The sequence below is a fragment of the Manis pentadactyla genome, chromosome 3 (genome assembly GCF_030020395.1).
Source record: "Manis pentadactyla isolate mManPen7 chromosome 3, mManPen7.hap1, whole genome shotgun sequence".
In the NCBI taxonomy this organism is placed as follows: domain Eukaryota; kingdom Metazoa; phylum Chordata; class Mammalia; order Pholidota; family Manidae; genus Manis; species Manis pentadactyla.
This window is the reverse complement of record NC_080021.1, coordinates 32,733,537-32,754,995: the sequence shown is the minus strand read 5'-3', so window position 1 is coordinate 32,754,995 and position 21,459 is coordinate 32,733,537. Positions and strand designations below refer to the sequence as shown.

Genomic DNA, 21,459 nt, shown 5'->3' with positions numbered 1-21,459 from the left:
TTGTAAATCAAATATTGGAAGTGTAAGGATTAGGTTCATTTTCAAGATTAGGAAATGAGGTTAGTTGGCTTGTCCCATTTCACATAGCTATCCAGTACTGGAGCTAGGTCAAGCCCAGTTTATCTCACTTTCAGCTTCATGCTCTGGAATGTTCTACAGGATCAGAGCTTTAGTAAGAATCATCTAAGAATGGGTGGATGCTATCTATGATTCATAGCTGAAACCTCCTAGATTCAAGATAAAGTTATCTGTCCAGCTGCACACACATATTTAATATAAAATAGGGTCATAGAATGTTAGAATGGGAAGGCACAGTGGAGAAGGTAGTCCAACTCTCTCATTTTTTAGATAAGAAAAGTGTTCGGTGAGACTTTTCATGCTCTAACTGCGTCCTGGCTCTATTTCATTTCTTCTTCAAACTGATACTACTTTCTAACTCAGTACTCTTCTGTAAATCATTATAGCTTAGATTTGCTTGACATGATTATTTGAATTATGCCTGTTTATTATCTTCATTGACAGCAATATAAAAAGTCCAGGTCTTCTATTTTTTTAAGTTAGTTTTTCTAGTAGCATTCTCAAAATCTTGACTGTAAGCCATTTCTGCTGCTTTGCTAAATAGCCATTTAGTACATAAACTTATGGATCAGAAAAATAAAAATCTCAAAGGAAAGCAATATTTGGTTGAGTTGGCTTGGCTTTCTTTGCTTCTTTAATATTCGGATGGACAATTTGTACAATTTCCTTGCTTTGATCTCAGTTGCCCACACCACCAAGTTGCAGGCCAAATTATTTGCCCATCCAAGATATTCCAAATCCACAGACTTTGAAGGATATGGGAAAAAACTCACCCATTGTGAAACTTCCAGACTGAAAGTGCCTACAGTTGTTGTGGCTAACGTGGGCCACAGGAGAGGAGGCAGCTCCAACTAGGTCTGCCCCAAGCCGCCTGCCCTGCCAACCTTCTCGACCTTGCCAACATCATTTCCTGAATGATGATGCTCCCCAGTGTGTGTCCACGGCATGCCCTTGGGAAAGCAGGAATAACCTATCAGGAATTAATGGGGAGAAGGCAAGACAGAGCTTTCTATTTAACTTGGAACCATGATAACCACAAAACGGCTGTGGGTATTTTGTGAATCATATTGCTGTCAAATCCATGTAGTTTTTTATTCAGATACACTTCAATGATTGTACTGTCTTTTGGTGAAAGCCATTTGATGTCCGAGAACCTTGAGGCCACTTAGACCACTTTTTCCCCCTTTTCAAATAGAGGTTTGCATTTTGTCCACCACAAAGAGAGAGCAAATGCCAAAAGGTCTGATTCACTTTGGAAGTCCAAACCCACAAACTCTAACTGGCTTCTACATTTGGCTAGACATATTCTCCAGGTCTCCAAACCTTACATCAGTGGGGCACTATGATGTCATAATGAAGAGTGTATACCGTGGGGCAGAGTACTACCTGAAGTCAAATATCTCAACTGCACCTTTCAGTAAACTGCCTCGTTTACTTCATCTTCTAATGGGGTGGTAAGAGTACCAATTTCCTTGTAATACTGTGTATGGAGCATTTTGGAATCTGACATAAATAAGTAATTTCTGAGACAACTGGGGAGAACTAACTCTTTGGTAAAACTTATCTGCATTTGGGTATTTGCTTTTCATGTAAATGAAACACAAGAATAAAGGTAACTTTATTTCACAAGATAACATCAAATCAGGCAGAATACTATGCCTAGTTGGAATCTCATCGTATAATCCTAATTGGACATTTAACTATAATCATGCAAAAATACATTTCATTTTCATAGATGATTTTTGTCCAAAATTCTTATCAGTATTTAATGAAAAGTTTTGGAGGTATTTTTAAAATATCAGATACATAAAATTGGTGATACTTATTTAATTTTTAGTTATGGTCCACTATACTAGAATATGGCATTACTGCAAGTTTATGTTCTAGGAAGAAAATTTCATTTCTGTGTTTCCACATTCTAAGATCTTTAGAGTACATTGACTTCCATACCAAAACTGGAAAATATACCAACATGTACCAATGTAGAAGTGGGCTAAGTTCCAAAAGTTTGTTGCTAAAGCCATTTGCTTGAAACTTTGAGTTGTATACATTTGTACTTAAAGTGATTTATTATAAACTTCATATAGTTGTTGCTCACTGGCAGGTACATTGTTTTCCAAGAGTATTGTTTTTATACAGTTCTGAGCTAATGATTCCCCCTTAGATGACTATTATAAATAAACACATGTGGAGTTGGTCTTCATCTGACTATATATATTTATATGGAATGATAGAGCAGAGATTTAAAGTGGGAGAGGGAGATTATCTATTCTAGGTATCTGGAATTCTTCTATGATTCAGTATCACCTGAGCCCTGAAAGATAAGAGGGAATCAACCAATCAAGTAAAGGTAGGAACCAGGGGGAGCTTTCAGAAGAACATTCCAGGCAAAGGAAAACATGTGCAAAGGACCTGAGGTAAGAAGGAGCAGATGAGGGTGTGGTTTACTTACTTCTTCCTTTAGTCTGGCCCTTGGGTCTAATGAGGCTTAACTGTTTCAGAGCATAAATGGCACCATGACCTATGTGTTGTCTTCAGTATGTCCTTTTATTTTGATGGAATCAGTGCTAATATTATTGAGGATTTTTTAAATAAGTCCTGCAAATTGGGAGGCTAACACAGAAGCAGCTGCTTCTGAACATGATTGTTGATCAGGCAGTGTAGAAAAGCCCCCTACTACACATTGTCTGAAAGGGAACTCCTGTCCATTTATAAGATTGTCTAAAATTCATTTGGTTGGCTTTTGATGGCATCTTGGTTTTATAGAGAGTCATCATTTAAAAAACAGATATCCTAAGCAGCATATTAATTTAGCAGGAATTTAATTTTCTTACAGAATATCTAAAAGATAGAGTGTGGACCTGATGAATAGGGAATACAAGGAATCCTGGAGGGAGGGAGGAAGAGGAAAAGGGGAACCAAAGCCTCAGAGAGGGCATGAAAATCTATGAAAAAAACATTTTACCTACTTGATAATTCAGCTTCAGGACTCCCTTATTTACAAGGAAAATTTACTAGTTTTGAGTCTCAAGTAGTTTTTCTAAAGCCTACCCCTCTGTCTTCGCCCTCCCGCCTCCCAGTCCTCCCAGATTTTGTACTGGGAACACTAGTGTGGAGAAGTGACAGATCCCAGGAATCTGCAGACTCTGTATGGATGAACTTCACAATCTTGTTCATCAGAGATTTTATAGGGATATCATTGTATGAGTCATGATGCTAAGATTTGTGGTCCAATGAAGGGAATGTAGAAGAACCTGTATCAAATAGCAAGCTTTTGTCCTCCACGCTTCAGCTCCTGGAATTGACAGAAGTGAATGATCCAGGCATTCCACTCTCCCTCACTGCCTAATTCACAGCAACTCAAAGTCTTGTGCCTGTTGCCCTTGATATATTCCATGATTGTTCCATCAAATGCAGTGTTTATATTTTGAAAATAAGTTGTATATTGTTTATATGTGATGTATTTCAGTGTTTAAATACTTTGGAGCTGTGTTAATGGGTGAAAATTATTTGATGGTGGGGATCCAGAGCAGTTGCTAGATTTCATATATTCTTACATAATTCCTCTTTAAATGTTTGATAGATTTTGATTTAGGTCTAGATTTAGATCATTGCTTGATTGTGGTTTTGAAACTTAACTTTGCTAATGAGAAATCAGTTTCACTATAATTTGCTCACTCTGTTTCTCAGTTTCATCATCTGTGATCTAAGGAACCAAAGGATAGAGAATCATGGAAGCTCTCCTCTTCTCTCTTGAACATACTATGGTTCTTTGTTCTGTACAGTGTTAGCTCTGTCATGGTGGTCAGTGTTTTTTGGAGTATTCAGTAAAGGTTTAATTCTGTGCTGTTTGAAGTTACTTAATGAATCTTCTCTATTACAACCTGTAGGGACTGATGCAATGAAAATACATGTTCATTGAAACAGACAGCTCAGGAAGTGCTATGATAATTGAAATGCCACTCACCTTCTCAGCTCTGAGAGGAGTTACTTATGTTTACTATTTTTTTATTGAAATAGGAAAGAATGGTTCAGTAACCATGTATACTGTTTTGATTTTTAGATGAATTAATGGGACAAAACAGACATAATGTTAAAGGTTTTGTAACTAGCCAAACCATTTCACCGAATCAGCAGAATGTAAGGCATGATAACAGACCATCACTGTTGGCACCACTGTCCAGTATTTTATTCAGGTGATAATGGTGCGGGAGGCTCAGAGCCATATCAAAGAAGTTGGTAGACCATGGTCTCCTTTCTAAAGTATTCATTTCTAAGAAAGAAAATTGTTATGTATTTGTACCAGACATAAGGGTTTACAGCAAGAAATTTAATCCTAGGAGGAACTTTATCCTATACATTTTATTATCAAGCCTAATTCCATAGGTGAGGAAGTTAAGGCACAGAGAACTTAATGTAGTTTTAAAAGACAAAGTATTCAAATCCAGATGTTATATATTTCTAGTTAACAAATGTCATTACCTTTATAAAACATTGCTTTCCAGATATGGAAATTAGAAAGAGAAAGTAGGAATTCTGAGTAATATTTTAAAATATCCAAGAAAAAATAGAGTAAGAAGTTCTGTTATTGAAGGTTGGAGGTGTGAGAATATTGTCCTGCTGAAGGATCTGGATGTCTCTGAATCCCACCTGGATATACAGGTGTTGCATTGTTTGTGTGATTCAGCATGGAGGCTGAGACCTTCCACTGTTCACAATTTCCAGTACCCAATGAAGTGGATGGGCCAATGCAGTATATATAATAATAAGTTACCGTACAAGCCAGATGCTGGATGACCTCATGTCTCACCTCCCTGTGCTTTCTCTGTCTATGAAATGGATGTGACTGTGGGTGGATGTCCTCTCTCCAGTTTTTTAGTCTGATTTTCAGTGCAGTTCCTGTCCTGGGAAGGTTGAAGCTCTAAGAGTTAAAGCAGGTCTCAGAGTACAAACCTCAGGATATGGGAGAGTAATTATTCACATACATGCATGCTTCTCTAAATTGAAGCTATATCATTATGCTAAGTTATTCAAAACATTAAAAAAGCACATTTATGAATAAAACTTGCTTTAACTCATCCTCTAAATGTCCACATCAATTAGTTATGGGCCAACATGACTCTGGGAGAAATGTGAAAGGCAGGAAATATGCTGAAATCAGAGACAAAAGATAGCCAACACCTTTTGCATGCTAAATTTGTCATAGGGATAGGGAGGCTTATTTATTTACCTTGCTATTGTCAGTAGCACACATAATAGAAGCTTTCATTCATTTGTCTTAAAGTGGCTACCCACATCTTTGGCTTTGTTAATGAGGATATGTTGTATTTTCAATATCTGATGTTTATTTTCATCTTTCCTGACTTCTTTAGTTTTCCTGAGTCAATGTGTAGAATCTTGCACATGGCTCCTAAAGAAATGCTCACTGAATTAATTTTTTTGACCATAAAAATTTAGAAGAATTTCCAGGAGGTTAATACAACAGAGCAAAAGAGATTTCCATGTGTCTAAGACTGAGGATCATTAAGAAAATTTCCCATGGTATTTTCTCTGTGGTGTGGCAGGTTAGGATGGGGCATGGGTAGACAAAGAAAAGAAACTAAAATTTTAAACATCTGTCAGCAATTTTCACATATGTTATCTCATTTAAGTCTTTAACAGTTTTAGGAGCGAAATATTTCCATACCATTGAATATGTATTTGAATATGTATGAAAAATTATTTTTCAAGATGTTACTTAATGTCATATCCTTTGTGATTAAGCTGGCATTCAAACTCAGGTGTATATCCTCAGATTCATGCATAATCTTTCCATTGTATCATGTCTCTCAAGAGGATATCACTTAGTAGGAACATTCAGCATCCTAATGACACAGCACATTCATGAGAATCTTTTTAGTATGTTAGTAACTCTTTTTAAATTTTTTTGGAAGCTTTGTCTGGTGGTATGGTTTATTTAAAAGGTGACCCTAGAAAACACAAGTTAAGGAGTATAGGAAGTGAGTTAGGACACGGGGAAGAGCCAGTATGAGGTACTTTAGTGAACAGGTTACTACTGTGGGCCAACTAGACTCAGATCCACTAGGGACCCTCTGAGAAAGTGAATGGGACAAAGAGCTTTGACATTTATTTATCATATTTCTATTTTGTATTGGTTGAAGCTTGTTCCTATTGGGCAGGGTCAAGTGAAACCAAGGTGAGAAGTTGTCCATTTATCATGAATTTTACTGTAGCTGTAAGTAAACTGGGGAGACAAGGGCATATGGAGCATGTTATCAACAGCATGTGCTATATTAATCTCTATGAAATGACAGGAGACTTGATGGGAAAAGTAAAGAAGTGCTCTGCAGCATTCTGTAGACCCCTTGCATATGTGTGATTGATTAGTACTAAGGCCCTCTGGTGAGGGGTGCTACAGTGCAGTGGGTTTGAGCAGAGACTCTGGCAGCAGCTGATTCAAGTCACCTCTGTTGCTGGCTAGCTGGTTAACTTGGTCAAGTTTTTAACCCCTCAGTGCATGCTCCCCATATGCATATAATGAGGATGGTGATAATAAAGCCTACATCAAGTGTGTTGGTTTTGAGTTGAAATGAGCTAATAATATAAGTGAAGCATTTACAATAGTGCCAATCCCAAAATGAGCACTCAAGCACTCTTTATTTCTGGTCATGCAAGAGACCTATATTGCCTCCTAAATTTTACAAATGTGGAACTGAACTTTCAAACATCTTCCTAGTGAATTCTGAAACTGGGGAGGTTTCTTTTATATTCCACTGTGAAATTCAACTCTCCTAGTTCCAGGACTTCACATATATCTTAACATGTAATCTCCAAATTTCAAGTAATCAGAGAATTCAACTTTTGAGAGGTACAGGTTTATAAAAGGACATAGTGACAAGAGGTTCTGAAAATGAGAAAGTGCTGGTGTTGCCAAAAACCTCTGGAGCTATCCTCAGAACTCCACATAAACTGCCCATTGTGATACAGATTCCTTTATATTGGGGATAAAATATGACAATGGTTACTACTGATGGGGTATGTGCTAACTGTGCTGCATACAGTATCTCATTTAATCTTTGTATCAAATCTGTGGGGTAGATATTATCAACTCAGTTCTTCAGATGAAGAGACAGATTTAGAGCTGAAATAACTTGCTCAAAATCCCACAACTGGTAATTTGTGAAACTGGGAGCCCGACACCAATGTGTGTTTTTTAACCACTACGTGCTGTCGAAAAACTGCAACAAGCTAAATGTTATTCTCCACTGACATAACTTGAGGGTGATACACAGGGGTGGCTTTAGAATTGAGGTTTGTGTTGAGTCCTGCTCTGTTTCTTGTGGCCTTGGGTATCACTTAACCTAAGTTCCTTATCTTATATTTTCTGTAAAAGAGGAATAATGGTACTTAGGGTTAGTTTGGAGTAAAATTATATAAGTACTTTATATAATTCAATGATATATAATTTGATTGTGTAAAAGGATAAAAGTTTTGCAATGAGAGGCTGAGAGGCTGTATGTATTCAAGTGAATTCATATTTTGATTTATTTCATAATTAACTTTATACATACATATTTTGGAGTTTCTAATTGATGTTCTTTTGGCCTCTCTTTTATCTTACTGATTCACTACACAAACCTGTATTAAATGCTTACTGTATAGGGCACATTTTATGAGCTGGGAATGTAAAGATGAAAGCAGCATGGTACCTACACTCAAGTTACTTAAAAGTCAAGAATCATAATGTATTTTAGAATTTCTCTCAAAATAGTGTCAGGGAAACTATGGTGATGATATTTTGTTTTGCTCACCCTTCCTTTTCATTTTTTCTTTTTAAAAATTCTACTCTCTATCTTAACTGAGAAAAAAAGATAACCAATTCATCATTTTGTTTGCCCTCTACTGAATGTTTAGAAATCGTTAAGTCTAACTGCTTTTTAGTTTGACTACATGTCAAGACTCTCATGAAGATATGTACTCATTTATAGATAGATACCTCTATCTGCAAATAGGCCTTCCTGAAGCTATGAAACATTAGGGTCTTAAAGACCATTAAGATTGTTAGTTTTTTCTGCAGATAAGCAGAATAAACAAACCCATTTCCAAATAGGGACTAGTTCTGCTGTCTTTGTTGGCTTTTGAAGGTCAAGGAAGCGACAAGTCTCAAAAAAGACTTATCCCCCAAACCAAGAACTTTCTAACAGCCTTCATTGTTTTGTGCCTATGTTTTTCACAGATGCAGATGACATAATGTTTCTATGTTGGGTGTAAGTAACCTTTAATGGTTTCCTGAGCTGTGTTAATCCTCCTGGTTGTATATAATTAGTTATCTACCTACCAATCTCTTAGCCCAATATTGGCCTCCATACACAATACACACAATGAGTGTCTTTTCACCCCTGAATAATAAATCATATTTAGAACTTGGAAATGCATTTCTAAATTTTCAGGGGAAAGTTGATATGTTTTCCTATAAATTCAGTTTTGATGCCATTCTCGAACCCAGTGGCTCCCAAGAAACAATTTTGCCTCCAAAGGACATTTAGCAATATTTGGAGACATTTTTGGTTGTTAAACTGCCTCTTCCATCTAGTAGGTCAAGGCCCCAGGTATGCTGCTCAGTGTCCTGTAATGCACAGGGCAGTTCCCTACAACAGAATTATCTGACCTCCAAATATCCATGGTGCTGAGGCTGAGAAACTCTGCAAGACTAACCTCATGCTTATTTGAAAGCTTTAGGATATATATAATTGCATTCTTTAAGGTTAATTCTGCCATCCATAGTCTTGGATTTCTCAGGGCTGGGTAAGCACATTATGGTAAACTTAATTCATCAGTAGGGTAACCAACAACACCTCACCGAATAGATTATCCAAAATGAAACAAATCAGAATTTTGACTTCCTTTGGCTCATTTTAAAAGCTCTCACTTTTATTTGAGTGTTGTGTGTATATATATGTGTATGTATGAGAATGACACTATCATCTTTTCACTGTATAAGATCTCTAAAGGGTTAACGTGGCCTTGGCCAGTCAGCTAGAAAGGGAGAAGAATAATAAACGTGACCACTTGTTAAAGCACCAGAATTTGGGTGACCAATGTGAATTACATTCACTTTTTTCAGAATCTCCTTAAAGTTTTGTTACCTTAAGACCTTTGTTCATACTATTTCACTCTTACCCATTAAAATTCTATCCATACCTCAAGGCCCAGCTCTTAAGACCCAAGCCTCTCTGGACTAGCCAAGAAAAAGTGATTGCTTCTTCCTTAAATGAATTTCATGATTACAGTACTTTTTCTGTTGTCTTCTGTGAAAAAGTACATGCATATGTAGTTATAAATATGTATATCAAATTAAAAATATGTAGTGTCTTCAACTGATTTTTAAAAATTTTTATACTTTAAATTAAAAAAATTTTTATACTTTTAAACTATAAAACAGACATTCTGTTTTATATTTACATTTTTCTTATAACCACTTAATTGGTATTCAATAAATTTGGGTTGTTTAGTGGATATTTACAGGTTTTCCTTTCCCATGGATTTGAGAACCATAGTAAAGACAAAGGTATAACCAAAATGACATTCCTTATTGTGGAGGAACATGTCTACAACATGCTGAATGGAATTACTTTTTGTTCCTCTTTGCTTTGGTTATCTCTCAAAAGCCCTCATTTAGGTTATTTCACTATGTTTTAAAGTACTAGAAAAAGATATAGTTTATTATCTAGTGCTAGAAAGACAACCACACCAACATGAATTATCCTATTTCATTTGGTATATTTAAAGCAGTTAGATTTTGTACAAACCTTTCCCACAGAATGTTCTTTCTCGTTAATGAAAACTCTGGAGGGAGGGAGGTGGAGGGTGAGAGGTGAAGACAGATAAGAATTTGGATGTGTATTTCTCACAGGTCAGCAAGTGCTGGGAGACTTTGACCTGGATCCCTAGAGCTTATCTCACATGTTTGTTAATCATGTGGAAGAAGGAGCACACAGATTATATAAACTGTTAACTGCAATAGAAACCACACATGTGAGAGGGTAGCAAGGAACATAAAAGCAAGGCACCAGGTTTTACAATTCTGTGTTTGTTTTGTAAAGTTTCCTTGTGTTCACATCATTAAGAACGAATCAAAATATGGTGGGGTAAACATTCTATATAGTCATGTGATGAGATCATTATTAAATGCTAGCATATTTCTTTACAGTATTCCCTTGAAAGTGTTTTCATCTATCGCTTTCCAGTTCACAAGCAGCTTTATTCTTCCCTTCTCAGTACTAAAAATTCTTCTGGACTATTCAAATTTTCTTTTCCAAACAAAACAAAATTATATATTGCAGATGTGAATTCTTTAGATTAAAAATAGGCTCACAGTTTAGGGTTTAAAGATAAGGTATAGCAGTCAAATGTTTGCAGGCTATACTTTATCAATTATATATCATTTAATATCCCCAATGTGCCCATTCTGTTGCCCACTATATGTTGAATTATTTTGCTCTTGAGGAAACCTATTCAGTTCTAAGATTCTCTACTCAGTATAACCTGGAAGCAAACTTAATTTTGCTATAGGGATGTTGTAGTTATAAAGTCTGATGTATATAAAAAAGATTCTATAATTGGAAATGTCAATTACATCCTCTTTCAAACAAACACATTCTTCAAGTACAGGAATGGGATGTAAGAGATACATAGTAGGTCAAGCATACTTAATATAAACGTTATGTACACTCTGAGCCACAAAAAATAATCAGCATATATTTGAATCACCCAATAATGTAGCCAAATGACTTGATGACCTTAGATACTAAGACTTAATTTACTGAGAGGCAGAATCGAGATAGTTTTACTGAACAATTAAACATCTCATTCAGACTCATTCATTAGCTTCAATGATGACTCCAGACAAAATTATTTTAAAATAACATCAATTATTTTATTATTTCTATTAATTACATCATTTTCTATATTATTTATATTATTACATTATTTCTAGCACAGTTATTTTCAAAAAAACATTATTCTGTATGTTTTTCTCTATATTGGGGAAGTCAAGAATGCTATTGTGTGATTTAAAATAAAATATTTAAAATTTACTCTGAACTTCCATCTTATGGCTCAGAATTCTGTGTTATGATGTGACTCTTTAGTTCATTGGATTTCTTGTCATTTTATTGGCTTACACATGAAGCAAAAGCTTGGAGAGATACCTGATTTCCTAGATGGGCTATGGAGAGCTGTTTTCAGTATTCATGTTTACCATGTAAAAACCCTTTCTGAATTATTTATTTATTTGGACTATGTAAGAGCAAATCATTTTATTGGTGCCTCATAAAATGTGACATTATTTTCTCACTACTTTTCATAAGGTTTTTGGCAGCTGAGGGTAGGAATGGCTGCAGAAGTGGTTGGGGGCAGTGATCTGATGGGTGAAAAATTGTTGAGAATCTGATATGGATGATGGTGATATACAGTGTTATCATTCTTCCTGGCTCTTGAGTGAAGACAAGAGGCTATGGCAGTGAGCTTTCCATTTGTTTAAATATATGCTGTAAAAATTGAATGTTTTTTTTTTCTGGAACCATTATATATATACAACCTGTCCATTAGTCACCTCATACATTTTATTATCACTTCATACTTTATTTTCTTCCTTTGACCTCAGGAAGATTCCCAAGTAATTCTAAAACCCATTAGTATCTCTGAACACTCACAAAAATCCATAAATGATTTCTTAATGGTTATTACTAAATGGTATTAAGCAATCTTGGACAGGCTAGATGTCCTTGTATATAGACTTCTTAAAAAATCTTTAATGTGTGAATTCTCTTATTCTCTTTTGTTAATGTGATCATTTCCTTTTAAATATCTACAATAATACAAAATTAAACTCTGTAAAACCAGTATAATAAATGGGAAAATTCTGTTTTCACTTTACATTATTACAGAGTGTTGGATGTTAAAATAAGGAAGTTCCAAACTGTTCTAATTTACAAAGAGAGTAAGAATCTTTCTGATTATCATCTCTTTCCCCACACTTCTGGTTGGTTCCTTGAGGAGGAGCAATGTAGACAAAGGGCTTAGTAATACTGAGTTTAGATATAGCTTCCAGCTCCTGCGGACATCTGTGCCATCTGGGGAATAATCAATGGTGCCATGGGATAGGACATGGGATTTAGAATAATAGAGATGGAGTTTAAATCTTGGCTCCACTATATGTTAGTTGTGTGCTTTGGCCAACTTGTCAGTAAAGTATGAATGATGCTAATACTGACCTTAATGGCTTTTAAAGAGTAAGTGAGATAATGAATAAAAACTTCTAGCACAGTTCCTGTTATGCAGTAAGCACTCAGGAAGGTTAATAGTTACTCTTTTTCTCATTTCCATGCCTCAGGAAATACACTGAGAAAGACTTCTCCGCACTCAAAGGGGAGGACCCCTGTTCAATGTGGTCACTACAGGAATATAGCAAAAGAGATAAAAACAAATCCCCAAAATAAGAGACCAGAATTTTCACTGAGGCCCACAAGATGGGGAATGGTGCTGTTTATTGGGGCTTATTAAGAGTCATAAGTAACTGTGCAAATTAAGGTTTACAGAAAGTTCTGCAGTTTTGTTCTCTGAGTTATGCCTGGTATCACTGTTTAATTTGGCACATTTGCAGACAATCTGGTCAAAAGTGGCAGTTGCTATCTCCAATGATCTCCAAATTTGCAACAATCTTGTTTGGAAGTATAAAGCTAACTCAAACCAGTTTGTCATCATTTCGAGTTATAAATATAGCAAACGGACCTTATGAAGACAACATCAATTGTAATCCATAAAAGGTGGGAGTATTCATCCTCCTAAGTGTGTTTGAGCACAACAGGCATGATGAAGAGGTTTGTCTAAATGCTTTCAATATTCACCATGGGAGGAAGACATGGGGGGGAGAGTGGGATCACTTAAGGTGAGCTTGTATCTCTGAGCACTCATGTTCAGAATAATAGAAACCTTTCTACTTTCCCAAATTTTATTAGGAATATACAGAGAGATGTGCTTGTACTAGCAGACACCATGTAGTGTCCATTAGACTAGTTACTCTTAGCAAGCTTATTGGGGAAGTCAGGCAAAGGGAGAGGTTATCATAGTGAAGACCTTCCATGCATGAGAAGGATGGTTGGGAAAGAACTTGGCATTCCTGGATCCCATCATTTTTGGATTAGAATGTCTTCTTCTGGGTTAATTCCTTCCTTAGCTGCAGCATCAAAGAGAAGAATCAGTAGCCCCTCTTGTTGGGGAAGTACTACAGCCTAGTAAGTTGGTTAAGCATTCTCCATTTGAAGTCATACTTCCTGGATTTAGTCTTATTTAGCCACTTTTATGCCTGGTGATCTTGGGAAATCTTTCAGCCTCCAAACTCCAATTTCTTGACCTCCAAAATGAGATCTACCTTTTAGGATTTTTTGTGGATAAAATCCGATAATGAAAGTAAAGAACTTAGCACATTTATTAGAGTATTTTAAATTCTCAGCAAATTAGGGTTATTGTTGTTAGTATTTCTGGGACACTGTTGGTCCCATGATCTAATGAGGTAAAAGTTTCTTTGAGTTAAATGTAGTAGCAATGGGATCTTTATGGAACTAGAGAAGTATGAACATGGAGGATAATATCCTAGCCAGTACTTTGGGCTGAAAGAATAGTGGAAGACGTTATAGTGTCTAAGAAAACCTGCAAATCAAACATAATGAACTTAAGGTGTGGACACCTTGGATGCTCAGTAGAGCGATGAGACTGTCCATCAGCCTAGCAAAGTCCATTTGTGTAGGACCTTGGATACTGTTATGGGCTTACTGTGTCCCCCTGCCCCAGATGAATTTTTTGATGTCCTAATACACAGTACCTCAGAATATGGCCTTATTTGGAGATAGGTCTTTATAGAGGTAATCAAATTAAAATGAGGTTATTAGGTTGGGCCAAAATCCAGTCCTTATGAAAAAGGGGAGAATTAGTCTTAGAAATATGAATGGAGGGAGACCACCATGTGAAGAGTCATAGGGAGAAGACAGCAATCTACAAGCCGAGGAGAGAGGCCTGGAGCACGTCCTCCCCTCCCAGCCCTTAGAAACATTGGTGTTACCAATCTTGCCAACACCTTGTATCTTGGAATGTGAGACAGCCAGTTTCTGTTGTTTAAGCTGCCTACTTCATGGTACTTGGTTATGGAAGCCCTGGCAAACTAGTACAGATACTTAATGGAAAGTGTCCTAAAGTGGAGTTGGTAAGGTTGGTGATACAGGTATTGGCATGTGAAAGAAGCTAGGTGTCCCTGATTTATAAAGCTATGGTTACTGACACCAAGAAAGGAAAAGCATTTCAGGAGAGTTGCCAGTTTGGATGTGGTTTGATCCCTTAGGTCACTTGGGAAAAATAGAATCCCAGAACTTCTCCTCTTTCAGTTTTCCAAGAGTTTTTGAGGCACAGTGGGAATAACCCTCTTATTTGCTTTCCATTTGGTGTCAAAGCCTGCTTAAAGGACTCAAGATATTTAAGTAGGGACTTGTATTTGGTTTGAAACTAGTGGGCAAGGAGAAGGCTTGAACCTTAAATCTAACTCCTCGATTTTTGTAAATCAAACTCAGATGACAGAAAACATCAAACAGAAATATTTCCACTTTTGTTTTGAATAATACGGACCACTAGAGTTGTAGATAGTCATATAAAATTAATTAGTAACATATTCATACAGTCTTTTATCCGACATTTACTGAGCCCTTACGAGGTATCAGGCTTCATTGGCAGATAAGACTTGGTTTGTGTCCTCATGGAACTTAACCATGGGTAAGTCTAGAGAGAAATGGAGGTGAATAAATAGTACATTAGACTGTAACAGTTGCCGAGTAACTCAGGGATGCTGTATAAGCACATAGGAAGGCTGTTATCCCAGCCTCAAGGGGTTTAGGGAGGTTCCGAAGACCCCAATAAATAGATGATTCCTGAGCCAAATTTAATAGGCCCTCTTAGCTAGGTGAATAGCGGTGGAGGGAGGGAGGGATGATGGGCAACTGCTAGAGGGTAGGGTAGGACAGAGGAAAGGTGATCCTTAAGAAAGAAGAGGTACAGTAGCCAGGAGTAGAAAACAAACTAATTTGGGATTTAGAATTAATTCACTCATTCAATAAATATTTATTGAAGTTCTAAATATATTAGGATTAGGGGATAGAGTTGTCAGTTTTTACCTCATGGAAAAGGCCTACATTTATCACTTGACTGTCATTTCCTTGCTCTATGGGTTCTGAGCAAGTCACTAGCCTAAAGTGGGAGATTCTGCACTTAATTCCCTCATTTGGCACAATGGGAGATCTGGACCAAAGTCGACTGTAGTTCTAAAATAATTCTGCCATGAACAGTAAGAAGAACATGTTCTCTTAAGTAGGAGGAGGGTTGGTTCATTTCCCCACCATTCTAACTTAGAGTATCCTGGGTCTGAGTAAACATATTGGGAAGAAGAGTATTGAAATAACAGTCCCACTGGGCATCAGTCCTTTTCTCCCAGAGTAATAAAAGCCACACATTTATGACTGTATGAAAAAAACCCTGTAAGCTTTGGTTGTTTCTATAAAAAATGTGTCATGTCTCTGTGGAAACTGGTTTTTATCACTCAGAGGATTACTGTAAAATTTGTCAACTTTTTTACACTCATAATTTCTCCAAGAAACAATGGGATTTTTACATTTTAGTTTAGGGAGAAATTATGACTCAATTGTGAAAATATGAAGTGTTGAGAGAAACAAGGCTTACCCTGAAGAAATATCTCAAACAAATAGTTTGTGCATATCCCCTCCCCTCCCTGATCATACTAAGCATCCCTCCTTTCTTTATCTACTCTCACTTCATCCTGTTTTTACATTTAGGGTGGTAGCCAATGAATGGCTGATACTTATCAGCCACTAATTATGAACTTAAGAAAATGATCCCTTGTATTCCTCATAATAATCCACATTGCTGCACATTTCAAACTTGGGCATGAAAAGAGAACTTTGGGTAGGGCCAGTGCATTTTCTAAAGGGTCAATGAAAACTTCTATTTGCTCAAAGCTTTTTCAAGTTATTTTCAAGGTCCAGTAATACTATGTCATTTCACAATTATTAATTAAAATGAGAATTTGCTTTTGTTTCTGCTCAGAAGCCTGTACATACTTCAGCCTCTCAGGATTCAAGTTCAAAGTTTTCAACGTTGTCTGTTGAACTTCATTGGAAAGAAAGAACCTTCACACTAAAAAAATATTTTTTTTACTAAGAATCTATTTCATGTTAATAAGATTCTAGAAAATCTTATGTTCTTCATGGTGGTTTCCTCCTTATTTCTGTTGCAGTTTTTCAAGAGGTTCAAACTAAATCAACCCAGATATAATAAACTTTCAGTAACTTGGGGAAGTTTCCAAAGTTGCTAGCCTTAAAATAATTCTCTAGAAATAAGAAGTTATACATTACCATAATTCCATAACTTGTTGTATCAGCTATACTGGGTAGGATGTTTGACCTTTTATTCCTTATAGGATGTGTAGCCTTTTATTTCTTATAATCGCTAACAATTATGGAACACTTACTCTATGTCAGACTCTGAACCAGCTGTTAATGTCTGTTGGCATGCATGATTCTCAAAACAGCTCTATGATAAAGTGTGGTGGTTTGACTGTATAATAATAACTCCAGTTTTTCACACATCTCTTGTCTTAGTTCATTTGGGCTGCTCTAACAAAATGCCACAGACTGGGTAGTTTACAAACAACAGAAGTTTATTTCTCACTGTTCTGAAGACTGAAAGTCCAAGACGCTATCAGGCATGATCACTTTCTCTGCTAAGGGCTCTCTTTCTGGTTCATAACGGGCATCTTCTGCCTGTGTCCTCACATGGTAGAAGAGCCTAGGGATCTCTCTGGATCTTATTTTATAAGGTACTAATCACATTCATTAGAGTTCCACCCTCATGACTTACCTCCAGGCCCTCCCTCCTAAAACCATCATTTTTGGGAGGTTAGGGTTTCAACATATGAATTTCAGGGGGACACATTCAGACCACAGCATCCCTGCATCCATAACACTGACTCAGGGCTTGACCCTGTGATTTGCTCTGGTCAATGGAAGAATGGCAAAGTTGACACAAGCAGACTTGAACCAGTGCTTGCACATTTCCCTTCTTTCTCTTGGACCTCTGCCCCACCAGTGAACAGGCATGGATAGCTTCCTGGAGAGGCATAGTTATATTGGAGAGGAGCCAAGATAACCCAAGCAAGTCCATCCTAAGCTACCAGCCCAAACTACCCTTGCAGGTGATTTCAGGAGCCTGAGTGAGCCTAGCTGAGGTCAGCGCAGTCCAGCCCAGATTGTGAGCAATAATAAGTGCTGATTAGTTTAAATTCTAGGTTTTGAGGTGGTTGATTATTTAACAGTAGCTAACTGATACATGTTGATACTATTATTCTTTTTATATGTGAGTAAGCTGAATTTTAGAAGGATTGAACAACTTGTTCAAGACTGACTCTACAGCCTGTTGACAATATGCAATCAATACACAGTTTGCAAACTGTGGTGTGAATTCCTCAACCTAAAAATTGATAGACTGGTTGTTGTATGTACACACATATACACAAACATGGTGTTTCCATTCTTGACAGAAATAAACATTATGAAATAGATGTGATCTAGTGGGGCTTGGTAATCATCTCTGATCTGTTAACTTCACATAAATAACACTTTTGAAATTCTGGAAAGGATAATTTTCCTGTTGTATGGGACTCTTCTTGGGCTGCAGCATGTTTATGGACCCTTCCCCTATAATGTTACTAAAGCTCTCCTAGTTTCCCCATTCATAATGACCACTAAAAATGCCCTCATACTAATTTTGACTACTAATTTTGGCATCTATCCATTTCCCCAAATTTCTAACCCCCCGAATAGGGCTGGGGAGAAAGAATCACTTCCAGTTGAGAACCACTGTTAAAATATTCACAATAGTAGATTTAATACCAAATATATGTGGGTTTTGGTGCACATGTTCTAATTTTTAAAAAACCATTTCACTTAATTGTTAAAGCTTAATAAATTATTATATGGCAAACATCCTTGATATCACCACTCGTAAAGAAGTACTTTGTCTGTCATCTCAGACATCCTTCCTATGTTCCCTGTCTCAATTGTAACCCCCTTCATTCCCTCTAAACTAACTACTATCCTGGCTTTTATAGTAATCACTTCTTAAATTTGTTTGTTTGTAGTTTCAGCATCCAAATATGTGTTCCTAGTCAATATAGTTTTGTTTTGACTACACTCTTTTAAAAAAATATGCCTTGTTAGCCTCTTTTAATCTAAATGTGTCCTTTCCATCACTTTCTTTTACCTATAATCTATTTGTTGAAGAGCTTTGGGTGTTTAATTACTTCAGGCCTGAGGCAATAAATATGTGAGAACACAATTTGTGGCTGGAAAGAACCCATGGCAATATCATTTATATGACCAACCTATGTATAGTTTATTCATAGAATCAGCCATTACTGTACATTGGCTCAGAAAAAAATGTTATCATTTTGGCACAGTTGTGTCTTGATATAATGACCTCACTGACTTTCTTTAATTAGCATCATGGCCAAGGAACACATTAAGCCATGAAGTTAATAATTATCTTCCAAATAACAGGTCTTGATCGCTTCCAGGGAAGCTGTTAACAGCTGTTCTATTCCTCCCATACCTGTTCAAGAATATCATCACTTTAGCTACTTACACAGTAATTTTTTCAAACAGGAATTACACAGAAAATGCTTTTGTTTCAACCCTTTCTGTCTTCCCAGTTTCTGTTTCATGACTTTCCCCTCAAATTAGGAAAAAATCAAAGCCTAATCATTATGTGGGATCATGATGCTATAGATTAGGTTGCTTTTTTTAAAATTCTACACTTCAAGTTGGGATATTTTAGAATATCAATTTGCAGTGTAATAGGGATGGTAAGAAGCCACTTATCCTTTTGAAATTGGCAGGTAAGTTGATTGCCTGGAAATCTGAGTGCTGTTCAAAACCAACAAAACTTGTTTTCTAATCATAATAGCAATATGTTTTCATTATAGAAGACTTTGGAAGAAAACACACAAATACATAGAAAAATAGTAGAAGTTAGAGAATGATGCCTTACTTATAGAGCCCAGTCTCTATTTTTATTTTAAGACCATGTGTGTAGTTGTCATTTTTAGGGACAGCATGCCACTGCGACTGCCCAAACATGGTTTGTTAGCCCTGTGCCAACACTGCCTGCCAGTCTGGCCTGGTGTGTGTTCCTCTCCCCTGGAATGTATTTCAGCCACCACTGCACTTAAGGTTGACCACTGTGAGGGCCCACCCATGAAAAGTCATATACAATTTGGTTTTGCCCATAATCTTGCATGGACTGTCTTTTGTCCTGTTCTGTATATCTCTCCCTACAATCTTTGGACCACAGTGAATATTTCTCCAAAGTGAGCAGACTTGTGTGACAGGTGGCTTCTCAGACCCACCAGCCTGGATAGTCAATCAGGATGTAAAAATAACACTAAATTCATTAATCTGCTGCCAAGGACAGTAATCTTCCTTGCTAGTACCCACCCAAACCTTATCTTCATTTCTATTTGGAAGAGACCTGATAGTTAAGGGATTTCATAAATTTTGCTCCATCTTTATTTCAAGTTCATAATTGTATTCTGAATGATAATCTGGTAAGCCTAAAACAATAAACCTGAAGACAAAATCTCTATAATCATTCATTTATTAATGCACTTGACACACATTTATGAACACTAACTATGTTTCAGGCACTGTATTAGGCAACAAGAATTAACAGTGTGGAAGACTGATGTGATTGCTGTTCCTTTGGAACTTAGTGGTCTAATTGAGGAGACAAGTAAATAATTAGTTTCAAAAACATACACTTAATGTAATGATAGAGAAACCTATAACCTAAACCAATGGTTCTCAAACTTAATAGACATCAGAATCATTCAGAAGGCTTTTTAAAACACAGATTGTGGGACCTATATCCAGAGCTTCTGATTCAGTACATCTGGAATGGGGTCCAAGAATTTGCATTTCAAGTTTCCAGGTGATGCTAATGCAGTTGGTCCAGTGATCACACTTTGAGAATCACTGGCTTAGATTAAAGGCACCACTGGACAGGCTGAGCTAAACTCTGTGGTCTCATTGTTTCAGTTATAACTTGAGGGAAAGATAATTCATTGAAATATTAATTTGTTTAGATAGATTTCTTCCTGCATTTTCAAAAATAAAGAGAAAACTTGATCTTTAGCAATTTCTTGTCACATGCATTTTTTGCAAAGTGTAAAAAAGTTCTTTGAACCCAGGGGCCTTTTATAAATACCTACACTGAATTTCAAGGAGTTTATGCCAGGTGTCCTTGGAAGGGGGTGATGGAGAAGAGGCTTATTTGAGATCCAGAAGAACGGGGAAATTTTGTTTAAGCTGGAGAGAATATGAGGTCTATGATCAGAGGGGAAGCTTGCCCATTTTGAATCATGTCCTAGAGACAAGGCAAAATCTCTAAAGTTGGAGCATGAAATGAGAATTTTTCTGATGTGGGGTCTCCCAGGCTTGCACAAGATTCTCTTACCCCACATATGGGGCAGAGAAGCAGCAGAGCAATCAGATTTATAGGGAGGTATGGAAATGGACATAAGGAAATGCTGAGTTATGACTAAGGGACACCCCTCACCCCATCCCAAATAATCTGTGCTATATATGACTTCGAGCCTCTGACAACCCTGGAGGAAGGAAGCACCATAATAATAGAATGAGTTTCTTGCCAGTTGGACACAGGGAGGGCTTAAATGAGGATTCAAATAAATTTTCATGACAATGAATAAATGTTCTTTCTCATACATCTGAATTTGTGGACTTAGATTTATACTTGTCTTTCTTGGTTAATATGGCAGTTGTAAAATTTTAAGGGAAATTGTGAAACCAGGAAACCACCTCCTGATATACATTTCCATGAATTTTCAGGGAAAGGATAATAAAAATCTTCATACTTAACATGATCTCAAGAAAATTTGTTAAATGAAATGACTCTATTAGTTGATGTTTCTAAATCATCCAAGTGTATCTATGCTAAATATTCAGTTTAGGACTAGGAACACAGTATAATGTAAAAGAGGCAACATAGTGCTGTGATGTGGGGAATAGGTTCAGGAATTACCTGCCTAGATTTAAGTGTGCCATATGGTTATTATAGGACCTTTGATAAGTTAGATGAATTTTCTGTGCCCCATTTTGCATTAGAAAAATGAGTGTAATTATTTATCTCTAAAGGATGTTGTTAGGATTAAATGAACTAAGTATTGGAGTTTTAAAAATATAAGAATTC

General features: G+C 36.6%; 1 long non-coding RNA gene across 2 annotated transcripts in view; it reads left to right on the top strand.

Moving 5' to 3' along the window:
* The window catches only part of LOC130682845 (uncharacterized), a 283,848-nt gene that overhangs the window by 149,047 nt on the left and 113,342 nt on the right, over positions 1–21,459 (top strand). The window lies entirely within an intron of this gene.